Here is a 26,035-nt window from a genome sequence, read left to right on the forward strand (position 1 = left end):
ACCCCCGCCTGCCTCTATCCCTACTTGTGATCTCTCTCTCTCTCTGTCAAATAAATAAATAGAAATTTAAGAAAAAAAAAACTTGATGTGTGCAAAAAAGCTCAGAACACATTCATCTTAAAATTTCCTGCTTCTCTCACTTGCTAGGGGGAGCTCTTCAGGTCTAGCATAAAGGCCCCTCTTTTCCCAGACAGAAATGGTTTTGAGGGAGACTACCAGCACCTACATCTCTGCTTCCCCCTCCAGAGACTGAGTCCAGATTTCAGCTCCAGAAGCTTAGCCCCCATCTCCCATTTGTGGGAAGTGAAGATTCCACTCCTCACACCAGAGGTTAAGACCCTACTTTTCCATACAGACGCAAAGACCCCACCACATGTCCTGCTGGTGAGAGTCTCATTTTGGCCCTAGGGGCCACTTGTTACCCCACAGGCTACATCCCACTTCCCAAACCGAAATGCATTCTTATCTAAGGTAACTTCCTATGGTGACTGAGCTAAAATCCAAATGAAAATAAGCAGAATAATTGAAAACAGGCAGAAAACCATACTTTCAGTTAAGGTCCAGGAACATTTCAAATGAAATTTCTTATTGTGCGTTAGAACATGTTTAGACCCAGACCCAGACCCTGACCCTGACTTGCACAGTGAACCTGACTCTAACTTTGACCCTGACAATTATTTTCAGTCACAATTTAATGTCCCTATAACCTATGTAAGGGCCTATTTAGCCAGAGCGATTCCATCTGGTTAAACAGTGATTTTGTTGTTTATGCAGTAAAACTTAAACTTACCCTGCCCCCCCCCCCTCAGGGAACTTACTTAAAAGCAAGTCCGGGAAACCAGTCCCAGGTAACAAAGCCCAAATACAAGGGTGGGTCAGGCCAGGTGGAGACATCCAATCAGTGGGGCACGCATACTGTTTCCCTAGCTACCAAGGAGTGTGGGTCCCACCTTTTGGGCAACAATTCTGACCAAGGTGATAGGCTAGTTCAAACATCTACTAGGGTAAATTGTAATTCAATTGGCCACCTGTGTGTGACCTAGCATGACTGTGCAGCTTTCTCTGTGTGTTACAATCTCATTGGCCACCTCTGTGTGGCCAGGCCCAACCACATGGCCTTCGCTCTATAAAAGTTAGTCTGTAAGGCAGGGAGGGGTTGTCTCTTTGTAAGAGACGGCCCTGGCCAGTTGGTTTGATTCTCAATGCTTGGCTCAAAATAAAGCTTTGCTTGACCTTCGCTTCGTATCAGTCTCGCTCCTTTGATCACGGACCCATTATTGGGGGACCTTTCACCTGCAGCCCATTGACTAACACTTGAAGCTGGCAGAGTATGATGTTCCTCTCAGAAGTTCCCAACTATATTATTGTTAATACCTTGCTAGAGAGAAAAACAACTTTAACTTGACAGTGGCAAGGCCTCTGGTAACCTGTTGAGTCTTCTTAACATATGGAAATCCTTTTGAAAACCTCCCTTTTCCTTATCACCTCCCCAACCCCGTAGTATATAATCAACCACCCCTCACAACCCCAAGGCAGCAGCTCTTTCTGCCCTGGAGTCCTGTCTCTGTGCTTTAATAAACCACCATTTTGCACCAAAGATGTCTCAAGAATTCTCTCTTGGTCGTTGGCTCCAGACCCCACCCCACCGAACCTCACCTATATTCTAAGACCCCATCACCTGAGACAGTCATAGTGTCACATTCCTCAAGGAATTTAAAACTGCCTTAATGTTACTGCTTTGCTAGAGGCAAAAAGCAACCTTAGGTTTGATGTAGTTTTGGAATATAGGTGAGGTTCTGTGGGGTGGGGTCTGGGGCTGACCACCAAGAGAAAATTCTTGAGATGTCTTTGGTGCAAAATGGTGGTTTTATTAAAGCATGGGGACAGGACCTGCAGGCAGAAAGAGCTGCTGCACCGGGGGTGGGGTGGTGGGGTGGTGGGGTGGTGGTGGTGGTGGCTGATTATATATACTTGGGAGTTGGGGGAAGTAAGGAAAAGGAAGGTTTCAAAAGGATTTTCATCTGTTAAAGACTCACAGGATACTGGAGGCCTTGCCATTGTCAAGTTAAGGTTGTCTTTCCCTCTAGCAAGGCATTAAGACAGGTGGAAGCTTCCTGGAGGAATGTCACACAGATCCCACCCAGGAGTGGGGTGTGTGGGTGGGGGTAGGGGTGGGGGATGGGAGGGTGGTGTGCAGGGTGTCAGCCTGTGCTTTGTCCTCAGCTTGCCTTCTGCTCGCTCATCAGCTAGACAATATCCAGACCTTCAGGATCCTGAGACTTCCTTTATCTCTACCACCCACCCCCAACTTAAAGTATACAATCAATCACTCCTCACAATTTCACAGTGCAGTTCTTTCTGCCCACGGTCCTGTCCCTGTGCTTCAATAAAAGCACCTTTTGCACTGAAAACATCACAAGAAGTCTTTCTTGACAGTTCCCTCCTGGCCCACATCACATCACCAAGGACCACAATTGCTGGATCACTTGGTTAGAGAGTATGTTTAGTTTTATAACTGGCAAGCTGTCTTCCATAGTTGCTGTACCATTTATTACATTTGATAGCACTCACGAGGGTGTTGTGTATGTCGCAGAGCCCAAGCCTATTGAATTTAGTTCTGTCACGGGAGGAAAACAAAACTGAAATGGAAAAACTCGGCCCAGAAAGCCAATCCAGAACTGCCTGGGGATGCACGACCCGGCCCTCCCACGGAGATCAGGGTCCAGAAGTTGTGTAGGGAGCTGCCGCAGAGGTTTCTGGGGAGTGTAGTCTTTCCAGAGAAGGGGCAGAGGGAGCCTCGATTTCACACAGAAATCACTACCTGTTTTAAGGGTAGGCTGTCATTACAAGAGCCATTGTCCTAGTAAATGAACACGGCTGAGGAGCGGCCGCAGTGGCTGCTAACCCTAGGCGGTGCTTGCGGGGATTCTGGGAAATGTAGTTCTGGCGAGGACCGGCCAGGGCCAAGGGCAGGCGGGGCGGGTTCAGTCAGCTGTGGTGAGCGAGGACTGCCCCGGCCCTTGGCAACCTCGAGGTCCTTCTAGAAGCGTTAGGAGGGTCAGCAAAGGGCGGGCCTAGGGTCAGGGAGCCCCCTAGACTGCGGCAGGTGGGGAGTGTGGCTGCTGAGGCCGGCGGGTGGGGGACTGGGACTTCCATGTTGGGAGGAGGGGGCGCACATTTGGGGCGAGGGAACCGAGGGACCCTTAGCCAGCCCGGAATCCCTAAGTTCCTGGGGGCTATGCGGAACTCCGTTTCCCGGCTGGGGCGAATGATTTGGAACTCCATAACTTTTTATTTCTGAAGGGGGTGGGTATATTCTGGGCCAAACGGTTTCCGGATGGGGGGGCCCAAATAAACCTCAGGGTTTATTTGATGGTAGGGATGAGTTCAGCCAGGGTCAAACAGCAAACATCGCCCTGGTGGGGGGCTCGGGCCCTGAATGCCCAGTTGTGCTTGGGCGAGGGAACATTTACTTGGGTCTTCATCCCCGTGAGGCTGTAGGAACCCAGGGCTGATCGTGAAGGTCAAGTTTTGGGTTGGTTGCTTTTGGTGGGGCTTACTCCGGACCCATAATCAGGGTGTGTGCGGACCGTCCCAGGCTCCACTGTGCCTTGATTTTGTTGGGGGTGGGCGGTGAGTCTGATGTGGGTGAAAGCCACTTAAGAGGTTAGGGCGGAGTGTCTGGAGTCCCTGGGGGTTTTTAGGGTGGGGGAGGTTTTGTCCTGGGACGGATATCCGCTAGTGATGGTGGACTGCACTGCTGGGGATTGGCATCTAAGCAGGTTTTTTTTTTTTTTTTTTTTAAGATTTTTATATATTTATTTGACATAGAGAGAGAGAGAGATCACAAGTAGCCAGAGAGACAGGCAGAGAGAGAGGGGAAGCAGTATCCCTGCTGAGCAGAGAGCCCCATGGGGGACTCCATCCCAGAGATCATGAGCCAAAGGCAGAGCTTAACCCACTAAGCCACCCAGGCGTCCCATCTAAGCAGTTTTTTGAACAGGGGCGGGGTGGGGGCTCGCGGGCAGGTCTGCTTCTCTGGAACCAGTTGTCCAAAGATTTGCCTTGGCATGCTGCTTTGTGGCCAAGATCTTGGATTTGGTTGTAATGAGTAGCGAGTTTGGCTGATTCCCCCTTTTCTGTTTTTCCCTTGTGTGTTGGGGGTCAAACCACTGGCTTGAGACTTAGTGGGATTAGGTAGGGTGGGGACCTTTGAGGGCTGTTGGCCGCAGATCCAGATCACTTGTGGCATCTGATTGGGTTCCGGTGTCAGGACTTCAGTTTTATTTTACGTTTCTTGCTTAGGACAAATTGTTAACCTACCGGTAGAATGGTACAATGAGCACCTGTGGACCTATCATTATATTAAACATTTATTAATTGGCAGCCATTCTTGTTTCACAGACATCCCCTCAACCCTGTGTGTGGATAACACTTGTTACAGTCCCACAGGACTAGACCACTGCTGACACTACCACTGACCCAACCGGCTTGGCACTGTACAGCTAGAGTTCAAACCTAGGAACTTCCTAGCTTTGTCAACTTGAGCAAGATTTATAACTGCCTCAGTGTATCCCAAGACCTAGCTTATGGAGTCTTCAAGAGGTAAAATTCATACGGTGCCTGGAATTGTCTCTGGTGTATAGTAAAAGTTTAGTAATAGTTAACTATTCCTAATAATATTGCAACTTGAGGCCCATAGGCATTAAAAAGGATTAATTCCCTATTTAATAGGAGCATATCCGGTCAAGTCGTGTTCTGATGCCCACACCTGACTTTGTTCCTCAGAAGCTATCTACATTCTTCTCTGTGCAATCTGAGGCTTTCTTTTTCTTTTTTCTTTAAAGGGAGAGGAGCACCTCTCATTTGAACTTGGGGGATTTCTAGCCTGGTATCTGGGGCCCAGGAGACAGTCCTGAAGCTCACACTGTCTCTTTCATCCTTGCCACCCGCTTCTATATCCCTGTTTGCCCAGAGAGGACTGGGTGGAGAAAGAAAAGACTTCTGGGCTCCTGACAGCCCACTGTCCGGTGCAGACCACGCACCTTTGGCATTGCTGCAGTGCTTTCTGAGCTTCAAACCAGGGGCTTGTTTCCTTTGCTTATTCTGACATCTTGTGTCCTGCAGTGTCCCCTCTGAGACTCAGAGGCCTTGCTTGGTTCCCTAGGATTCCAGGACTGATAGAAGGGCAGGGGCCTTTACGGAGAATATTATCCCAGATCAGGTTGCTGCCATCCTTGCCCCAGCAACATTTCTCTGTAAGTTTATTCCTATGCATCTGTGTTCTCGATGCTTATGGAAATGCTTTCTTTTTTTTTTTTTTAAGAGTATCTTCTTAGCTGAGATCCTTTTAAGATTTCTTTTTTTTTTTAAATTTTATTTATTTATTTGACAGAGAGAGACACACACCAAGAGAGGGACCATAAGCAAGGGGAGTGGGAGAGGGAGCAGCAGGCTTCCCACTGAGCAGGGAGCCTGATGTGGGACTTGATCCCAGGACCCTGAGATCACCACCTCAGCCAAAAGCAGACACCTAACGACTGAGCCACCCAGGTGCCCACTCCCTTTTCTAAAGATTTTATTTATTTATTTGACACAGAGAGAGAGAGAGAAAGCGAGAGAGGGAACACAAGCCAGGGGAGAGGGAGAGGGAGAAGCAGGCTTCCTGCTGAGCAGGGAGTCTGACCCGGGGCTCGATCCTAGGACCCTGGGATCATGACCCGAGCTGAAGGCAGATGCCCAACAACTTAGCCACCCAGGCGCCCCTGGAAATGCTTTTCAAATGTAAGTTTCCAGGAGCACCTGGGTGCTTCAGTTGGTTAAGCTTATCTGACTCTTTTTTTTTTTTTAAGATTTTATTTATTTATTAGGCAGAGAGACACAGAGAGAGAAGGAACACAAGCAGGGGAAGTGGGAGAGGGAGAAGCAGAAGCAGGCTTCCTACTGAGCAGGGAGCCCAGTGTGGAGTTCGATCCCAGGACTCCGGGATCATGACCTGAGCCGAAGGCAGATGCTTAACCGACTGAGCCACCCAGGCACCCCAACTTATGTGACTCTTGATTTTGGCTTAGATCATGATCTCTAGGGACTTAAGATCGAGCCCCAAATTAGGCTCCATGCTTAGTGTGGCATCTGCTTGAGATTCTCTCTTTTCCTCTGCCTTTCCCCCAACTTGTGTCCGTACGTGCTCTCTCCCTCTCTCTCTCAAATAATTAAATAAAATCCTTAAAAAAGATAAATGTAAGTTTCCAATTGTTTCTACCAGTATTTGTAAGCTCAGTTGACGTTTGTAGGTTGACCCTTTATATCCTGCCACCTTGCTAAATTTAAATTCATTTATTCAAATTTTTGTTTTGATTTTTTGGATTCTAGGACACATTCATGTCAATGTAAATACAGACACGTCTATTTCCCATAGATAATCAATTTTATTAATTTTCTATGTATCCTTCCAGGATTTTGTTTTTATGAAGCCACTCAAAGATTAAACACACACAATACATGTTACTGCCACCCCACCTCTCCTAAAGGTGTCTTTGGTTAAACTGAAGTATTTAATCGATAGGTTGTAAGATTTATCCCCTTCTTCCTTAATGGCTTCTGGATTTTATGGTTTGTTTTTTTTTTCTTTCTGAAGATCTGTCTTTTCCCAAGGTCTGCTGTATATTCTCCTGTATGTTACTGAATGTTTATATTTTTTTGTTTCTAATCTTTAGCTCTTAAATGCTTGGAATTTATTTTTATATAAGGTGTGAACTAGGAATCCAACTTTCAGTCAGATAGCAGCTTGTCTCAACCCTTTGGGAAGAGGCCATCTTTTCCTGGCTGTGTTGAGATACTGTATTCACCACTCACTAATCCCCAGATACACATGATCTCTCTATTTCTTTTTTAAAGATTTTATTTATTTATTTGACAGATAGAGATAACAAGTAGGCAGAGAGAGAGAGAGAGAGAGGAGGAAGCAGGCTCCCTGCTGAGCAGAGAGCCGGATGCGGGGTTTGATCCCAGGACCCTGGGATCATGACCTGAGCCGAAGGCAGAAGCCCTAACCCACTGAGCCACCCAGGCCCCCCGCACCTTTTTTTTTTTTTTTTTTGACAGAGGGAGAGAGATCACAAGTAGGCAGAGTTAAGGCAGCAGGCAGAGAGAGAGGGGGAAGCAGACTCCCCACTGAGCAGAGAGCCCGATGTGGGGCTCAATCCCAGGACCCTGAGATCATGACCTGGGCTGAAGGCAGAGGCTTAACCCACTGAGCCACCCAGGCGCCCCTGATCTCTCTATTCTGTTCCATTTACTGTCTGTTGCTGCACTAAATCACAGTTTTATTTTTTGTGCCATTATATACTTTCCTTTTTATTATAAAATACAACACAGGAAACAAAGCCACACCAAAGAGTGTGGATTAAGAAGGAAGTGAACACCCAGGTCAAAAAGGAGAACTTTGTTGGTCTCCCCAGATGTTCCTTCATTTGTTTGATTCCAATGAACACCTTTGTCTCTCCCTTCCAAAAGTAACCTTTTCCTGAATTTCACTAAGGTCAGTGACCTAAGTATGCATCTTTATAGTTTAGCTTTCTTCTTCTTTTTTTTTTTTTTTAAGATTTTATTTATTCATTTGACAAAGAGAGACACAGCGAGAGAGGGAACACAAGCAGGGGGAGTGGGAGAGGGAGAGGCAGGCTTTCCACTGAGCAGGGAGCCTGATGAGGCACTTGATCCTGGGATCAGATCCTGGGATCCTGGGTCGGGATCATGACCCCAGCAGAAGGCAGATGCTTAAGGACTGAGCTACCCAGGCACCCCTAGTTTAGCTTTTTTATCTAAAAAAAAAAACCCCAAAACCTAATTATGATTTTTTAAGGGTCTTTTTAAAGTGTCTTTTATTTATTCATTTATTTTAAAGATGTTATTTATTTACTTGACAGAGAGGCACAGCAAGAGAGGGAACACAAGCAGGAGGAGTGGGAGAGGGAGAAGCAGGCTTCCCGCTGAGCAGGGAGCCCGATGCAGGGCTCGATCCCAGGACCCTGGGATCGTGACCTGAGCTGAAGGCAGACATTTAACCAACTGAGCCACCCAGGTGCCCCCATAGTAGGTCTTCTGACGTTAAACTGTCTTGTCCAGTTCCTGGGATAAATTCTACTTGGTGATGGTGATGTATTATTATTTCCTTAAGGTACAGCTGGAATCAGTTTGCTAACATTTTATTTAGGATTTTTGCACCTAGTTTTAGAAGTAGAATTGACCCCTGATTTTCTTTTTCTGGAGTGCCCTTGCTTACTTTTTGTGTCCTTGATGAATGAGTCAGAAAGCATGCTTTTAATGCTTTGGGGCTCTTAATCTTTCTTACACAATGACCTATTCCTTGAAGTTTTGCTATAATTGGCCCGTGTAATTGTCTGAGGCCAATGCCTTTGGGAGAGGTCTTTCTCTTTTCATTTTCTTTTTCAGTTAACAGTTTTTCATTTTCATTATCATTTTTTTTTTTTACTTGATTTTAGGCAATTTCTATTCTTCTAGGAAATCTCCCATTTCTTCTGGTCTTTTCCGTCTCTCCTCCCTCCCTCCCCCTTTCTCTTACCTGATGGCACTGTCCCCTTTGCCTGCAGTGCTGCTTCTTGCCTGGATGTCAGACTCCACCTTAGCCTCAGAAGAGCAGCGTTCTGTTCACTACTTTGGATCTCCCACGGTAGAGTCTTGGTCTTTTTGTGCTGAGTTACGCTCATCCTGGTCAGTATCCCTGCTTGTTCTTCATGGTGCACCAGGTGCAGGGACCAGCATGTGTCCTTTAGTTTTATGTCCTGGGCACAGCCACAGATCCTAGCACACTGAAGTCCCAGTCGATAGCAGGGACTGGGGCTGGGGGAGAATCCTGTTGACCTTGTAGTAGAAAGCCATGTCATTGGTCATTGGCTGTCCTTTGTGGCCTCTCCCTCTAAGTATATGGCCCTACCCTATTGAACTCAGAAGTGGCCATGTGACTTGATTTGCTCATGAGCTGTGGTCCCAGGTATCACTTTGGGTTGAATTTGTAAGTATGGTTCTCTGTTTTTTATTTTCCTCTATCCGTCCTCCTGATCATGTTCCAAACAGGCGCTGTTCCCGCTATGTTGGTCCAGGACTGAAGATGGCTTGGAGCACAGTTGCAGATGACACATGATGGACAGGAAGCCAGAAGGAGAAGGAAACTGTTGTTACTTTAAGCTACGGAGATTGTGGGGGGAGTATTCACCATTGCAGAATAACTTGACCCATCCTGACTGATACAGACCCCTCCTCCCCTTCACTGTGAGGGTCCTATCTTCTTTAAGGTGAACTCTGAACCCTGTGGAAATCTGGTTACTCTTGTCGTTTCCATTGAGGCCTTTGTTTGCTGGGCATTGCTATAGACAGAAGTGAAGGGGATGGGCTTTCAAATGAGAATTCTGGATTCTAGGTTTGGCTTTAACACTTCACAGCTACAGTTTTAAGGATACATCAGCTGACCTCTTAGTGCCTTAGTTTCCCTCTTTGTGGAGATGGAAAGAATAGCAGTGTCTACCCCTTGGCTGTGTTGTGATGATTCACAAACTCTGGATAGTACTTGTTTTATACACGTTAGTATTAGTAGGAACAGAGATTTTTTTTTTAAAGATTTTATTTATTTATTTGACAGATAGAGATCACAAGTAGGCAGAGAGGCAGGCAGAGAGAGAGGGGGGAAGCAGGCTCCCTGCTGAGCAGAGAGCCCAACGTGGGGCTCGATCCCAGGATCCTGAGATCATGACCTGAGCTGAAGGCAGAGGCTTAACCCATTGAGCCACCCAGGGGACCCAGGAACAGATTTATAGAGATTTACTAGCTTAGGCCAAGTTGTCGTGCAGTAACATGTGACCCCCCCAGATCGCAGTGGCCCCCACAGCAATCTAACTTTAACCCCAGTCTTATTCCTCCTCCTTTGTCAGTTGCTTTGTAGCTCTGCACTGTGACTTTTTACATTAGAACCTGAGCCCTTCTTGGGGACATGCTTCTCTCAGAACATGAGAGTTGGTGGAATCATGCATTGCTCAGAAGTGGCACTGTCCCTTCCAGTCATACCCCATCACCCAAGGCAAGTCACAAGACCAAACCTGATGTCAGGGGTAGGGAAGTATAGGCTTTTTATAGAGAAATAAATAATTGGGAACCATGGTAAGGTCTACCACAAAGGCCTCTTCCATCCTAGTCATTAGGATTAGCAAAATGACCGAGATGTTATTTCTTCTTACCAGAAGCTCTCAATCTAGTAAAGACGGTCAAATAAAGAGAAAATTTGCAAACTAGTGTAAGTAAGGTGGGATGCCCAGGTTGGACAGAACAGGAGTGACCTGCCTATGGAGTTAGGGGATGAATCATAAGGGCTCCTTGGGAGAATCTAGCCAGCCTTATAAGGGTTCCTGGCAACAGTATGACTGTAGTCCTTGGGGCTGAGATCCTGGACAGGATGTCTGAGGTACTTCTGAAGGTGGTTGAGCTCCAAGGCCACCTGCCTCCTTTGGAGCCACATGGGTGAAGGACTCTTACTTGGGTTCATCTGGAGACGCCAGTGCACAGTTCTGACAAGGCCAGGTGGGTAGAAAGGTGGGGGTTACCTTCACAGAGTCATCCTGAGGCCTGAAGTCTGACCTAAAGGAAGAAGGGCTCCATTGAGACCCTGAGTCCTCAGAGGACAGGGACACAGGATGGAATGCTGGGACCTAGGGCCAGAGGAGTCAGAATGCCAGCTTGGTCTGGAAGGAGACATTCTGGGCCTCTTTCTCCACAGGAATTACACCATGTCTTCCCTCTGACTCCCGACTCCATGTAGCGGAGACTGATACGACACACGGAATTTGAGTCTGAGGGTGAGGGTCGAAGGAATTGTACATTGCGTCAGATAAGGAACCTGGGCAGGGGACAGCCTTGGAGGGTATACAGGCTGGAAAGAGATGAAGGGAAGAAATCCAAGGAGGCCCTGGATCCTGATACGCCATGTTGAACGAGGAGGTGTGAGAGGACAGGGCCCCTGCAGAGGAGGCCTGGGCTCAGGGCCCGCAGTAAAGCTCCTGGCAACACTGAATGGTCTCTCCGTCACACAGGTTCCGTCTTGGAAGCAAGATGGGCTTTCATAAGGCTCCAAGAAGTACCCCTGGGCGGCAGAAGTTGATCTTGAGAGGAAGTAACTTCTACCTGGCCCCTCTAGCTGAATTTCACAGCAGGCACTGGGCTGACTGTCCTTCTGCCCGCTGAGAGCCGGGCCGGGGACAGGTTTTGCCTCTGGAGGACAGGGAAGACACGGAGACCATGAAGGAACGGACTCAAAATCACCCAGCAGGTGGGAGTTGGTGGGTCTGGGGAGGCACCGGGGGTTCAGCGAGAATGTTTCAGTGAGCACAGCTGTGCTCAGAGGCTCCTTTGTCCCTGCCAGGCCTAGAGGAGGAGCTGCTCTGTGAGCAGCATGGGTGGCCCGGCCCCTCAGAGCTGCTCCTTTTCACCCAGGTTTGCCTTCTGGCTCTACTGATTGGCTCCAGGGAAGAGAGGGCAAGGCCCAAATGCTGGTGATTTGGGTTCCTTTTACTTTTTTTTTTTTTTTTTTTTGCCTGAAATGCTGGCTTGTTTCCCAGAGAATAAGCATATATTCTCTTTCTTGCAAAGGGGAAAGACAGCCGTTCCCGGCTGTGTCAGACACTGTCTTATTGATTTGTGAATTTGATTTTCTTTGTTGAAAAATATACCCCGGGGCGCCTGGGTGGCTCAGTGGGTTAAGCCTCTGCCTTTGGCTCACGTCATGATCTCAGGGTCCTGGGATTGAGCCCCGCGTCGGGCTCTCTGCCTGCCTCTTTGCGAACCTGTGATCTCTGTCTGGCAAATAAATAAATAAAATCTTTAAAAAAAAGAAAGAAAAATATACCCAAGATTAATATTAAGAGTAACTTTTAAAAAAATTAATTTTATTTATTTGCCAGGGGAGTGGGGCACAAGCAGGGAGAGCGACAGGCAGAGGGAGAAGCAGGCTCCTTGCTGACCAGAGAGCCTGACATGGGGCTTGATTCCAGAACCCCATGACCTCAGCTGGAGGCAGACATTTAACTGACCGAATCACCCAGGTGCCCCATATAGTTAAGAGTCTCTTATGGTTTGTTTCCCTCTATCCTTCCCCCCACCCCCACATCCCCGGGTTCATCTGATTTGTTCCTTAAATTCCACAGGAGTAAAATCATAAGGTGTTTGTCTTTCTCTGATTGCCTTATTTCGCTCAGCATAATATCCTCTAGCTCCATCCACGTCATTGCAAATGGCAAGATTTCATTCTTTTTGATGGCTGCGTAATAGTCCGCCATTTATCTACACACCATGTCTTCTTTATCCATTCATCTATCACTGGGATTTTGGAACAGGTAGAGAAGTAGCAAGCAGAGTAAATAATAGGCCCTCAGGTCTCATTATCCGGCTTCAAGAATCACCTATAATGGCCAGTCTTATGTCGTTTCTACGCCTCACTTTCCTCCATGGATTATTTTAGACAAGTCTCAGACACGGTAACATTTTCTCCACAATTCTTGACAAGAGCTGGAAGAGTGTGGTGATGGTGGTCATGCTCTTTGTTTCAGAGGGAGGCGGTCTGGCCCAGAGGAGTGTGTGATCTGTGCACAGCCACACTCGTCTTCGGCATCGTGGAGCTGGCAGTTAGACTCGGCTCTCTCTGCCTCTCCAGCTCCTGCACCTTCTAATGTACTGAATAGCCTTCTTGCTCTTACATAAATCCCCATCTGAAAATGTGGGAGCATATTTTCTGACCCTCGGGACCGGGCCTGTATCATTTGAGGAATTTCTCCTACAGAATGATCTCCCTAGAAATAGCGTCTCACCACCCCCCCCCGATTCCAAATTTCCAGCCCGTGGTCTTCTCTTCCAGAAATGTAATGTATTCTTTCACGAGGATGGGGGTGAGATTCTGCCGGCCCAACCAACAGGTAGGTAAATCCACCATTCTTGTTCTCCAGCCTCCGAGATCTTTGGAAAAATGTGCGAAGACCAGCAATGATGGCTGTTACAGTAATTTTTATGGTCATGGTTGGAATGGCTGCATGATGGTGCAGCAAAGGTGTTGGCCAGGTGCTGGTCTAAGGCTTTCAGACCAGGCTCCAGCCCCTGGCAGTGGATTGACAAATTCCTAGGACACAGAAGCGTTTCTGGAGCGGCGGTGTGAGGCGCTCATCCAAAATGACAAGAAGCACAACCATGTAAAGTCTGGAAATTGTCCTAAGGATGTACAGCAAGTGGAGAAGCATTTACTCAAGAAAATCTGAATCTCAGGAAGAAAAGCAAGTGTGTGTGGCATTTGTCCCATGGCCTGCTCCTTCCTGAACTCCAATGGGGGCAGCCAAAAAGATGGGCTCTCTCGCCCCCGTTCTCAGTCTGGGACCTCACATATCCCCCGCAGGGGCAGGCCACCCACAGTTCTCAATGTTACAGGCAAGTGTGGGCAAGTGGTCTGGGGTCTTCTTCCTCCACTGGCCCCTCGTTGTAGGGTAGAAGCTCTGTCCTGGGCACAGGAGGTCAAGAATCAGGAGGGCTTCTTGCCTTTTCTGCAATTTGCTCCTAAGGATCCTGGGCCAGGAGGGCCAAGCTGAGGAGAAAAAAACAAAACCAAAAACGGGCTGTTGGGTGCCCCGGGGGAGAGGCAGGCCTAAGAACTGAGCACCCCTGGTGCTCCCTCAGAGGGCTGGCTCTGTTTGTAACAGAGCAGAGGGAAGTTGAAGCCTCAGCCATGGAAAACAATGGAGATTTTGGTGGTGAGCAGTCGGGAGGAAGCTGGCTGTCCATTAGACCAAATGGCTACGTTCTTTCTTTCTCTTCTTTTTTTTAGATTTTTAAAAAGATTATTTATTTATTTATTTATTTATTTATTTATTTATTTATTTATTTATTTATTTGACAGAGAAAAACACAGCAAGAGAGGGAACCCAAATAGGGAGAGCGGGAGAGGGAGAAGCAGGCTTCCCGCTGAGCAGGGAGCCCAACTCGGGGCTCGATCCCAGGACCCTGGGATCATGACCAGAGCTTAAGACAGGCACTTAACTGTGACGAGCCACCCAGGCACCCAGCCTAGTATTGACAGTTAAAATACACTTGCAGTTGAGGGGTCCTGGGCAAACGTGTGATCACAAAGCACCACTGCTTGGGTGATAAGAAGTCACTTCATGGAGACTTGAAACTGTGGAGTCTTTGCCCTCTTCTGAGTTTCAGGAGGGAGACACATTGCAAACCCCTCAGTCCTCTTAGTGCTTCCGTCTGTAATGTCTGCAGTAAGTGGTGACACGCTGAGTGTGGCCTCCAACATTACTGTCCCCGTCAGGCTCTATGTCAGGAGCTTTCGGAGGGAAGAACATTCTGGTCAAATGTGTCTCCAGTATTTTCAAGTTAAGTACCTCTGAATTTCTTGTTACAAAAATCTAAATTGTGGACACTCAGTTCATGGAGTATTTAAGTATGTAGATCCCATCCTTTTCCCCTTTTGCCCTTTGACCTGCTGCCACTATTCTCGAGATCGGGCCTCATCATGTACCACGGCTCATGGGCAGACATTGCAAATTGTAAGCAGTTTTCTGGGAAAGAAGCACTTTAAATATTAGGAAAGCATGAACTCTCACCTGACCAGGCTAAGGCATTTTTATTTATTTTAAATTTGACTGAGGTGTCATAGTCCTATAACAAAGCAGGTAGTTAAAAGATGTACTGAGACTCTCCGAAGTGAGCACGGCCATGTAACCAGAGCCCAGATCAAAAGACAGAACACCACCACTCAAAAGAGAGCATTTCACTCATGTAAACCTTCCAGTCTTCCGGAGAGTTTCCCCCGCAGATAACTCGCTCCTGACTTCTAATATTGAAGATTACTTTTCCTACTTCCTGTTTTTTAAATGAATGTCATCACGCAGTCTGTCCCCTTTTGTGTTTGGCTTCTTATGATCAACATTATGTCTGGAATTCATTTACGGTAGTATTTGTACTTCATTTTTCATCATGGTTTGTTTTGATATGGAAAGGCCCCCCACATTGCCAAGGTATTCTTGAAGAAGAACAAAGCTGGAGAAATTGATCAGATACCAAGATCTCTCATGATGCCGTGGTCATTAACACAGTGGGGTGGGGTATAAGGACAGACAGGTGGACCAGTGGAGCAGAAGAGAGTCCAGAAATAGACCACATGGAGACGGTGGCCTTAGTGATAGCAAAGGGGACTGCAGTGTGTTGAGGGAAGGTAGACTTCAGAAGAAGTGACGTCACTGGTTACTGGCCATGACGCGCACCTGTCACTTACACAGCGATCCGGCAGACTGGAGAGTTAACGGCAGAGGCTGCTTGAGGTACTTATTTGCCGTTAATACACCGCAGTAACTGACATTTGAGCCATTTTGGTCAGGGATTGATGTTATTTAACTGAACCGTGGCAACTGAGAGTCGTGCAAGGAGTGCCGGTGCTTAAAAGGGGTGAATTTTCTAAAGCAGTGAATTTTAAAGTATACCTTGATAAAGTGTCAGGCTTTAAAAGCAGAGCAGATTATCTGTAAATGCCCCTGCCATTCCCCTGCCAACGGTTTTGCACACATGACATGTTGCTCTACCTGATGAGTGAAGCGTTCAGGGCTTTATTTTAAAATCCCAGGCAAAGAGAGATTTAGTAAGCTACCTCCCCCACAGGTGCTCAGTGTGGACCCTGTCTGTTCTCTGCAGTTGAACATTGTTTCGTTTTCTCCTCTGAATCTCCACCAGCCCCAGATGCCCAGCACAAGCCCCGGGTACACGTGCTTCTCTCCTTTCTCCAGCTCCTCCTCCGTGCTTCCGTCTCAGAATTCCTCCAGAACGCATCCTCAAGGTCACTTTCCTGAGCATTGCTTGAGGTCTGCTGATGGAGTCGCAGATCATTTCTCCGGTGAAATCCCAAGTGTCTGAGGGCCAGGAATGGGTTTTATGCATCAGCTGTGCGCCCCTCAGATTTTAACACAAAACCTGGGGGTGGGGGGACCAGAGGGACCTGTCATAGAGAACTGTGTACTCTGAAAAGAACGAGTTCAACTTCTCAAATGTCCAGGCTCTCCAGGGCCACCGGAAACACTCCTCACACTGGGAACGTGGACAGTGGCTTTGCTGTGCAGTAACTTACCGCTTGTTTTTATAGGTACTGGTTACATTCCGGGGTGTGGCTGTGGTCTTCACGGATGTGGAATGGAAGAGACTGAGCTCTGAGCAGAGGAGCGTCTACAAAGAAGTGATGCTGGAGAATTACGAGAGCCTGCTCTCATTGGGTGAGGGTGTGTCCTTTCCTTCATTCAGTAGAGACTTATTGGCCCCCTACTATGTGCCAAAAAGTGTGCTAGACGCTTAGCACACATTAGTAAGGAAATAGGCATCCCTGTGCATGGGGTCTTACTTTCTAGGAGGTGGTGACAGACAACAAACCAAAAGCTTCCCATGCAGGGATATCATAACATGGTATGTTAGAAAGCGATAAACTCCACAGCATATAAGATCATAATAAAATAGAGCAGGATGAAGGAGTGTTGAGTGTGAGTGGGGGCTGGTTGAGTTTTGCAATTGGGGGTTTGAAATCAACGAGGAGGGACCATGTGACCAAAGGTAGAATGTGGTAAGGGAGTCAGAACTCTGGGTATGTGGGGAAAGAGGATTTCAGGTGCAGGGACTTGTTTGTGCTAAGACCTTCTGGAAGGGATGTGCCTGCCAGGCATAAGGAACTGCAAGGTGGTCAGTAAGGCTCGGGGGCACAGTTGGCAAGGGGGAGAGGAGGGAGACAATGCCTTTTGGCGCAGAAGGTATAATTACATGTCAGAACCTGTATGGCTTTTGGGTTTCATAAGTCATTTTTTTGTTGTTGTTTTTTCATTTACTTAAAAGCTAGCATTGGTTGCTTAAACCTAGATTGGTAAACACTTTCAATTGGATCAGGAGTTGGCCAGTGTTTTCTCTGAAGGGCCACATAGTAACCATTTTAAGTTTTGTGTGCTGTCTGGTCTCTAACTGCTCTGGGGTGGGCCCTTGGAGTGCTAAATTGCCACAGACAACATGTAAATGAATGAGTGAGGCTGTGTTCCAATAAGACTTGATTTGTGGACCCTGAGTTTTGAATTCCACCATCGTTCTTTTGACTTTTTCCCAACTATTTAAAAATTCAAAAACCATTCTGAGGTCGTGGACAGAAACAGAGGGCCCCCTTGTTCTAGGTCAGTGCTGTCCACTAGGAATATCCTATGAGCCAGATGGGAATTTTAAATGTCCTAGTAACTGCATGCTACAAAGTAAAAATAAATGGATGAAATTAATTTTAATAACATTTTCTTTAACACAGTATGTCAAAAAACCTTATCATTTCAACATGTAATCAATATAGAAAAGTTAATTAGATTTTTTTGGTACTAAGTCTTGAAAATCTGGTGTGTATTTTACACTGAATTTGTGAAGAATGAGAGGAAGAAAGGCTGATTTTGGAAGAAAAGCACTATGATCTCAATGTGCTCTGAGAGCATGTCTTCATTCAGACTAGCCCACCTTTCAGCTAAACCCTTATGACTAGTGGCTACCGTATTAGAGCATGCCATATTGGATATTCCTAAATTTCTAGATAAATCATGGAGAGAAGAGTCACATTTTTGGAGACATAAACCAGTTCAGACAGAAGTTTCTTCAGCCCTTTCCTTCAAATGGCATAGCTATTTCCCCGATATGAATTAATCACATTTTTGTTGTTCCATTTCCATCTTGTCCCATGTGTTCTGATCTGATTCTGTCTATTTTGAGTTCTGTCTAACTAAGGATGGCTTCGTCCATTTTAGTCTGGTTCTGTGTGTTTCGATTTGGCCTTAGCTAGTCAGCCTGACTAGACTTTATTTTTATTTTTCCTTTCCTCTTGCCCTATTATTCTCTTCCTCTATGTTAATGCATTTTATGGGTTCAGAGGAAAATGTTGAAATGACCTGATTTAGATTATTCTCAATACTGAAAGCCTTGATTCCTTTATTTTGCTCAACACATAATATTCTACAGTTCTCCAGCCTGGGCTCTTCTGAGCTTTTCTCTTATTTCTTTCTCTTTTCGTGGGCTCCTTTAGCGTCACGTATGTCTTTTTTTTTCTGTGTCTATATTCACACCCTTAAACAGTTTGTGAACTTTAATGATTTTGCCCGTCACATGATAAACCCATTTTTTCTGTCACCTCTGCTTTATCTTTATATTTCTATTACGTTACACAGCACAAATTAGGTTATATTTCTATTAGGTTAAGACAGTACAAATTGGGGCGCCTGGGTGGCTCAGTGGGTTAAAGCCTCTGCCTTCAGCTCAGGTCATGATCCCAGGGTCCTGGCATCGAGCCCCGCATTGGACTCTCTGCTCGGCAGGGAGCCTGCTCCCCCACCCCCCACCCCCGCCTGCCTCTCCACCTACTTGTGATCTCTGTCTGTCAAATAAATAAATAAAATCTTAAAATATTTTTTTTTAAAGACAGCACAAATTTATTCTCGCACTTGCCAAAAGTTGAGATCATAGTGTTTTTCTTCCAAAATCAGCCTTTTTCTTTTTCTCTCATTCTTCACATATTCATGTTATGATGTCTCTTCTTCATGGGTACTGCTAGACATAAGTGGGCCAATTTCCACTGAAATAATCTTTAAAGCTTTCCTAGGGCTTTTTTTTTTTTTAAGATTTTATTTATTTATTTGACAGAGAAGCAGCAGTGAGAGAGGAACTGCAGGGGCAGTAGGAGAGGGGGAGGCAGGCTTCCTGCTGAGCCGGGGAGGTGGGAACCCGATGTGGGGCTCCATCCCAGGACCCCAGGATCATGACCCCCAACCCCACCCACACCAGGGAAAGGCAGACGCTTAAAGACTGAGCCACCCAGGCATCCCCTAGGGGGAGTTTTTGAGTTAGCTTAGACTAAGTAATTCTGTGGTAACAAACCATCTCAAACTTTGGTGGCTTGTCATAACAAATGTTCCTATACCAACTGTTGTCTAAGTTTAGGTGTGGTTCAGCTCTGTCGGTTCTGGAATTCGGACAAAAGGAACAGGCTCATCTGAGTGATGGGGTTCTTAAACAAGAGGGCAAAGAGCAATGATAAAACCACATGGTGTCTCTTTTTCTTTCTTTCTTTCTTTTTTTTTTTTTTTTAAGATTTTATTTATTTGTGAGAGAGCACAAGTGGGGAACGGGGCAGAGGGAGGAGAAGCAGACTTCCTGCTGAGTGTGGAGCCCAATGTGGGGCTCAATCCCAGAACCCCTGAAATCAGGACCTGAACTGAAGTCAGATGCTTAACTGACTGGGCCCACATGGTGCCTCTTAAAACTTGTTTGAGGGGCACCTGGGTTGCTCAGTGAGTTAAAGCCTCTGCCTTTGGCTCGGGTCATGATCCCAGGGTCCTAGGATTGAGCCCCACGTCAGGCTCTCTGCTCAGCGGGGATCCTGCTTCCCCCTCTCTCTCTGCCTGCCTCTCTGCATACTTGTGATCTCTGTCTGTCAAATAAATGAATAAAATCTTAAAAAAACCCCAAAAACTTGTTTGAAAGTGGCACTAGCTTTTCAGTTATCATTGGACAAAGCAAATCCCATAGCCAAGTCTGATGTCCTTGTGATGGGATTGGTTTGAACATAAGGGGCTGGAATCCTGAAATCATGGACCGTGTTTTTCTTGTCTACTGCTGAATCCACAGTGCTTAACAGAGAACCTAGCACTTAGATATTTCTTTTTTTTAATTTTTAAAATTTAAAATTTTAATTTATTTTTATTTTTTTTATTAACGTATAATGTATTATTTGCTTCAGGGGTACAAGTCTGTGACTCATCAGTCTTACACAGTTCACAGCACTCACCATAGTACATACCCTCCCCAATGTCCATCACGCAGCCACCCTATCCCTCCTACCCCTTCCCCTCACTTAGATATTTCTAATAAGTGTTTGTATGTAGATGGGAAACCTGACATTCAGTTTTATTTCACATACAGTCTTTTTAACCACTGATCCATATACTGTTTCCTACATTTGAAAGCCCTCCAGGCCAAGTGACATTTTATGTCTATCCACCTTGTTTTGTAGAAAAGATAGGAAGGTGATTTCCGCATAGGTCACAGAGACTGTTACGTCCAAGTAGAACTGAGCTGTGGACAGTATGTATGGCTGTGACTGTTGATGGCTTCGGTTGTTTAGGAGAAAGGGAAGACTAAGATCAGTGAAGCTGTTTACAGCACACCGTGCTTACTCGAAAGGTTCCTGTCTCCCATGTAGAAGATTATTTTCTTAAGGATTTTGTGGGTTGCAGAAGATGGAATGTGCAGAAATGAATGTAAAGGAATTATTGGTGAGGAACAAATTGTGTTGTACATGTATTGTTAGTTACAGACGTGGCATGAAGACACTCTGTCTTAGGACAAGGCAGAGCTGCCCAGAGGCCCCACATAGGGTTTCTCTAACTGAAAACTCTCTCTCTGCAGCAGAACCAAAGCCAGAAATCTATCCCTGTGCCTCCTGCCTTCTGGCTTTCTTCTGTCAGCAAGTCCTCAAGCCAACATGTGCTTCAGATCTTCTTGGGCTTATGTGTAGAAAATCACTTCCATCCAAGGGAATCTGGCCCCAGGCATTGGGAGTGGCAGTATCCTGCTCAGAGCTGCAGGTTTGGAAACACAGAAGGTCACCAGAGCGAAAAGTGGTTCCTGACCCCTATGTGTGGGGACAGAGGAGACAGAGACCTCAGGAGCATTCCTCAGCTTATCCCGAGCACAGTCAGCAGGAACTAGAGAAGGCCCCATGGTGGTAGAGACAGAGCCCACCTCAGCCCAAAGGCTAAACCCTGTGCAAACAGACAGGGGAGGGAGAGACACCTCAAGACCCGGGGTACTCAGCGGTATAGAACGTGAACCAGACGGTTGCCTGAAATCAGACTTTGTTACAAAGCAGACGACCCACTTGTGGGAGAAACCCTGTGTTTGCAGGGAGTGCAGTGAGGCTTTAAAGTAGATTCAACCCTCATCAGACACCAGTGGACACACTCAAAGGAGAAGCCTTATGGGCCCAGTGAGAGTGAGTGTGGCCGAGGCTTCAGCCAGATGTCGATCCTCATTAATCATCAGAGGACACACTCAGGGGAAAAGCCAGATGTGTGCAAGGAGTGCGGCCGAGGCTTTAGCCAGAAGTCCAACCTCAACAGACACCTGAGAACACATTCAGAAGAGAAGCCTTGTGTGTGCGGGGACTGTGGGCAGAGCATTAGAAATAAGTCAGTCCTGATTAGACATCAGTGGACTCACTCTGTGGAGAAGCCTTACGTCTGCAGTGAGTGTGGGCGAAGCTTCAGGGAGAAGTCATACTTCATCAGAGACCAGAGGACACACTCGGGGGAGAAACCCTATGTGTGTCTGGAGTGTGGACGAGCCTTTGGTGATAAGTCAGCCCTCAGAAAACACCAGATGATACACTCAGATGGGAAGCCTTATGTTTGTGGGCTTTTCGGGTAAGTCAGCCCTCAGCATACACGACAGGACACACTCGGGGGAGAAGCCTTCCTTGTGCGGTGAGTGTGGCCAAGCCTTAAGCCGGAAATCACTTCTCGTTCACTAGAGGACACACTCCGGGAGAAGTATTATGTTTTCAGGGAGTGTGGGCAAGGCTTTAGCCCTAGGGTAAATCTTCTCATACACCAGAGGATACAGTGAGGCAAGAAGCCTCTGGTGTGCTGGGATCCTGGGCAGGACTTGAGCAATCAGCCAGGCCTCGTCGTGCACCAGAGAGCCAGATGGGGAGGATCCCTATCCATGCGTGGAGCGTGAGTAGACCTTCAGAGATGTGTTGGGCCTCATCAGGGTTCGAGGCCCTTCAGGAGAGGAGCCTTGTCTATGCGGAACGTGGGTGGCTCGGTAGCCAGAAGTGCAACTCTCACTGCACAAAAAGGATGCACTTAGGTGGGAAGTGCTGTGTGTGAGGCAGGGACTGTGGGTGGTGCGATCCGCGTTTACCGACTCCCCATGGCAGACTTGGGAGATGTGTCTTGGGTTCAGAGGAAACTGGTAGACCTCAGGGAGCAGAAAAACAGGCAGGCAGGGGGACCCCAAATGCGCCCTCAGGGAGGAGCTGGCTGCTTGCCAGGAGCGTGGGCGGGTCTCTTGCGCTCAGCCTGCCTTCTCCACACACCATAAGAATAATCCCTATGTGGACACCCTGGGGAGCTCTGCCCACGGAATCCCTTCAGGGCTGGCACCCTGGCTGCTCCATACGACTGCTACTGGTGGCCTCACAGATGCGTTCCTCACTAGGACTTGCAGCCACAGGGAATTGCCCCTTCCCAACAGATAGCTCCTGGCCAGTGACCCATTGGTCTGGGGAGAACAAAACCTCGATGTCTGACCCAGCTGGGACAATCCAGAGGGTTGTCCCAATTCCAGAGGTCCCCATTGGACTGAATGACTTCTTGTTGCAAATGGGTTGCTAGCCGGCTGCTTCCTCAGCCAGGTCCCACCCTCACTCCCTGATAGACCAGTCAAGGCTCCATTTCATTGTATCCGGGGAATCTACTCTGAGACAACTTATGTGTGCAGGGGCTGGGAGCAGGGTTTTAGCCATAAGTCACCCCTCAACAAACCCCAGAGTATACAGAATGGAAGCTCCACATGTGCAGGAAGGATGGGAAAACAAGTCTCAGTATCCATCAGGAATCGAGGCTTTAGTGGGACGTGAAACCTCATCTGGCACCAGAGGACACCCTCAGGGAGGGCTCATGGCTGCAGCTTTATCCTTCCATCTTCTTGACAGACTTCAGGGGACAGAGACTTGCTGGCACAGACCGCTCTGCCTCATTCACCTCTGAGGGGCCTTCAGAAGTCTTGATGGCAGGGAAGATGGCACGCTCAACTACAGAGACCCCGGTTTTCCCCTTTTTGTAACTAGATGGAGTAAAAATGTAGAAGGCTTTAGTTAAGTAATCCAGGAATGCTCTAGTTGTTTTATTTTCATACACCAATTCCTTCCCAGTTTCTCTTTTTCTTTTGTTCTAGTAAAAAAAAAATTTTTTAAAGATTTTATTTATTTGACAGAGATAGACACAGCAAGAGAGGGAACACAAGCAGGGGGAGTGGGAGAGGGAGAAGCAGGCTTCCTGCTGAGCACAGAGCCCCCTGTGGGCCTCGATCCCAGCACCCTGGGATCATGACCTGAGCCAAAGGCAGGTGCTTAATGACTGAGTCACCCAGGCACCCCATAAAATCTTTTTTGATAAGTGCAGTCTGCGTACCTGGAAAGGGATTCAAATCCGCAATCTGGATTTCCTACATGAATTCAACCATCAAGAAACAACAAGTCCCAAATCAATCTAATAGATTTATAGAGGAAGCTGAACCTCTATGCCGGGAGGACAACCCAGGTTCTGGAGACATGTCAGCTGAAGGGAGGGGCTTCCCAGGTCCCCGAGCACTGGAGGGCTGCTGCCTCTCCTAACTGATCTCCCTTTGGCTTCTGAGAAAGCTCCTTTCCCAGGGTTTCCTTCCTTCCTTCTTTCCAATCTCTCTTCAGGTCTCTGCTGAATTCCTCTCTACCCCTTGGAAGCACCGTTCCTCGATGGTCTATTCACGTTCTCTGATTCCAGGGACCCTTTAGCCACACTCCCTCTGAGGCTTAACCGTGCCCAAACTGTTCTCTAGTCACTAATCACAGCTTTGGGCTTCTTAGCGATCCCCCGTGTCAGTTCATAGGTCTAAAGACCCCTAAACACAGCTCCTATACCATGTCCTCTCAGCCCTCCGTTCCTCGGGTCCAGTCCTCCTAGTGTGACCCCTCCATCAGCCCTCTGCTCACTGGTCCAAGACAACCTAGCCATACACCCGCCCTTGTTCGTCGGCAGTGAGATTCCTCGCATAATCCTTTTTCTAATGGAAATGTAATATAATACCATGCTACACTATTTTTATTTTTTCCTGATATGTATAAAGGATAAAAATCCATGTTCTCCTTATATTAAGATGATTTTTGTCTTGCCCTGTAACCTAGTCATTAATTTTAATCTAGAAATTGTTTTGGAGACTAGCCAAGCATGCACTTAGTCTTAAAGAGAAGTTTGGGACAGGTTGCAATATGACATTCTGGAATCCTGGGAAAAAAAGGCCAGATTCCTAGAGTTCCATCCACCAGTGTTCTAAAGGATAAGAACATCCTTCTCTGAATGTTGGGGCAACAGCCGCGGATCAGAAGATCTTGCAAAGTCAGGTTATATACAGGGACAGGCTTTGCCCTGCTAATATAGATCACTGGGGGCAGACCCAGCCACCCTGCTGACCAGGCTTCGAGGCAGAGCTGACTTCATAAAACCCTTGCTGCTGCTACTCATCAGTTCTTTTTCCAACTTCCTGCTTCCTCTGAGAACTAGAAAGCTCCTTGGCCAGTGCAGTTTTCTCCCATGCTAAGTGCCTGCAGGACACAGCTTTCTCCAACTGACTGGCCACCATGTTTTCTCTGGCTCTCCACTCACTCTCCACTCCACAGTGGTGGCTTAATTGGGAGCCCAGAGTCCCAGCCCAGGTCACTTCTGTTCCCTCCATTCAGCCCCATGGACACACACCCTAGGGCCCAGGGGGCTGGATGGCAGGCAGATCACTTGACCTTGATCCTGGGCACCTGGTTGCTGGTTGCTGCTCCCCAGATCTTCTCCTTAGTTTTGTGTGTTTGGGCCACTGGGGCCGCAACAGCCACTCTTAGCTGCCCTATCTCAAACTGTGCACTGAGCACCAGGTTCCAGCAGCACTCCAGTGTCCATTTCCAAGGGCACTTAGGGCAGTGCCTTGAGCTCTTCTCACCAGCTCATCAGTCTCCATTCACTTGTGCCCCAGAGGTCTATTTGCTGCAGCCCTTTGGATGCAGATACTATGCAGTATGTGCTTTGTGTCAACATCACCCTGGCTCCCTGTGCACATCCTACTCCCTCTGTGACTCTGCCTCCTAGCTTTGGCGTGCCTGATGACTATAGATTGGCTGTGGCCCGTGCAGAGGACTCCCCCTGCAACTTCCCCATCCCGTGGACTGAAACCACGTCTTCTCCCATGAAGGCTGAACCCCAGCCTTAGGGAGGCAGCTTTCCTTCCACGTTTACCCTTCTGAGTACTCTCCTCCTGCTGAGGGTTTTCTTTCAATATTTACAGTTACTCTCCTACCATTGCATACTCATTCTTCATGCTAAGTTTCCCATTGAAATCACTGTGTGGTTTCTGTCTCCTCATCGGACCCAGATTGATAAAGAAGTGAATGTGCATGTATATAACTTCTGTATGAGGGCAAAGACATGAACTCCGTACCTGCATTTATTCAGTAACTCCAGTGATAAGCCAAAGAAACAGTGCAAGTCAAAGTTATTAATAATACTAGCTGGGGCTATGGCCTTGAACTCAGACAAAGAAATACAATGGTTTGGACCCTGGGATGGCCAGCTACAGGCCTGAAGACCAAATTTGGCCTGACACCTGTTTTGGTAAGACCTGTGGACTAAGAATGATTTTTATATTTTAAATGGTTGAAAAAGAATAAAAAAAAAAGAATAGCATCTGTAAAGTATTATTGTAACAGTCATGTATTTGTTATGTTCTCTTGAGCTGCTTTCATCCTGTCATGGTTGAATCGAGTCATTGCAACAGAGACCATGTGACCCATAAACCCTAAAGTGCTATCTGAGCTGACCCTTAACAGGAAAAGTTTCCCAGGCCCTGATCTAGACTGAACCTCAGGAACACTTTACCAAACAAAGGCCAGATGAATTCATGACTCCCTTTTTCTTGTTTGTGGAAATCGACAAGCTGATGGTGGCTAGGAGAGCACGGTAGTAGTGGAGCAGGGGTCAACGGTCAGATTCAAGACATTTTGTAGGTGAGGTCCACAGGACTTCCTGATGGATGAATTATGAGATGGGAGAGGAAGAGAGGAATTGAGGATGCTTCCGAGTTTGTCATTTTGCTTTTTTGCTTTTTTAACCCGAGAACCTCCTGAGTCGGG

General features: G+C 47.1%; 2 pseudogenes; both read left to right on the forward strand.

The window, feature by feature from the left end:
• The first annotated feature begins 2,967 nt into the window (after positions 1 to 2,967).
• Positions 2,968 to 21,031, forward strand: LOC125109406 (zinc finger protein 343-like; annotated as a pseudogene).
• On the forward strand, positions 21,025 to 21,837 carry LOC125109877 (zinc finger protein 343-like; annotated as a pseudogene).
• Positions 21,838 to 26,035: the final 4,198 nt, after the last annotated feature.

Source organism: Lutra lutra, chromosome 9 (assembly GCF_902655055.1).
Source record: "Lutra lutra chromosome 9, mLutLut1.2, whole genome shotgun sequence".
Classification (NCBI taxonomy): Eukaryota; Metazoa; Chordata; class Mammalia; order Carnivora; family Mustelidae; genus Lutra; species Lutra lutra.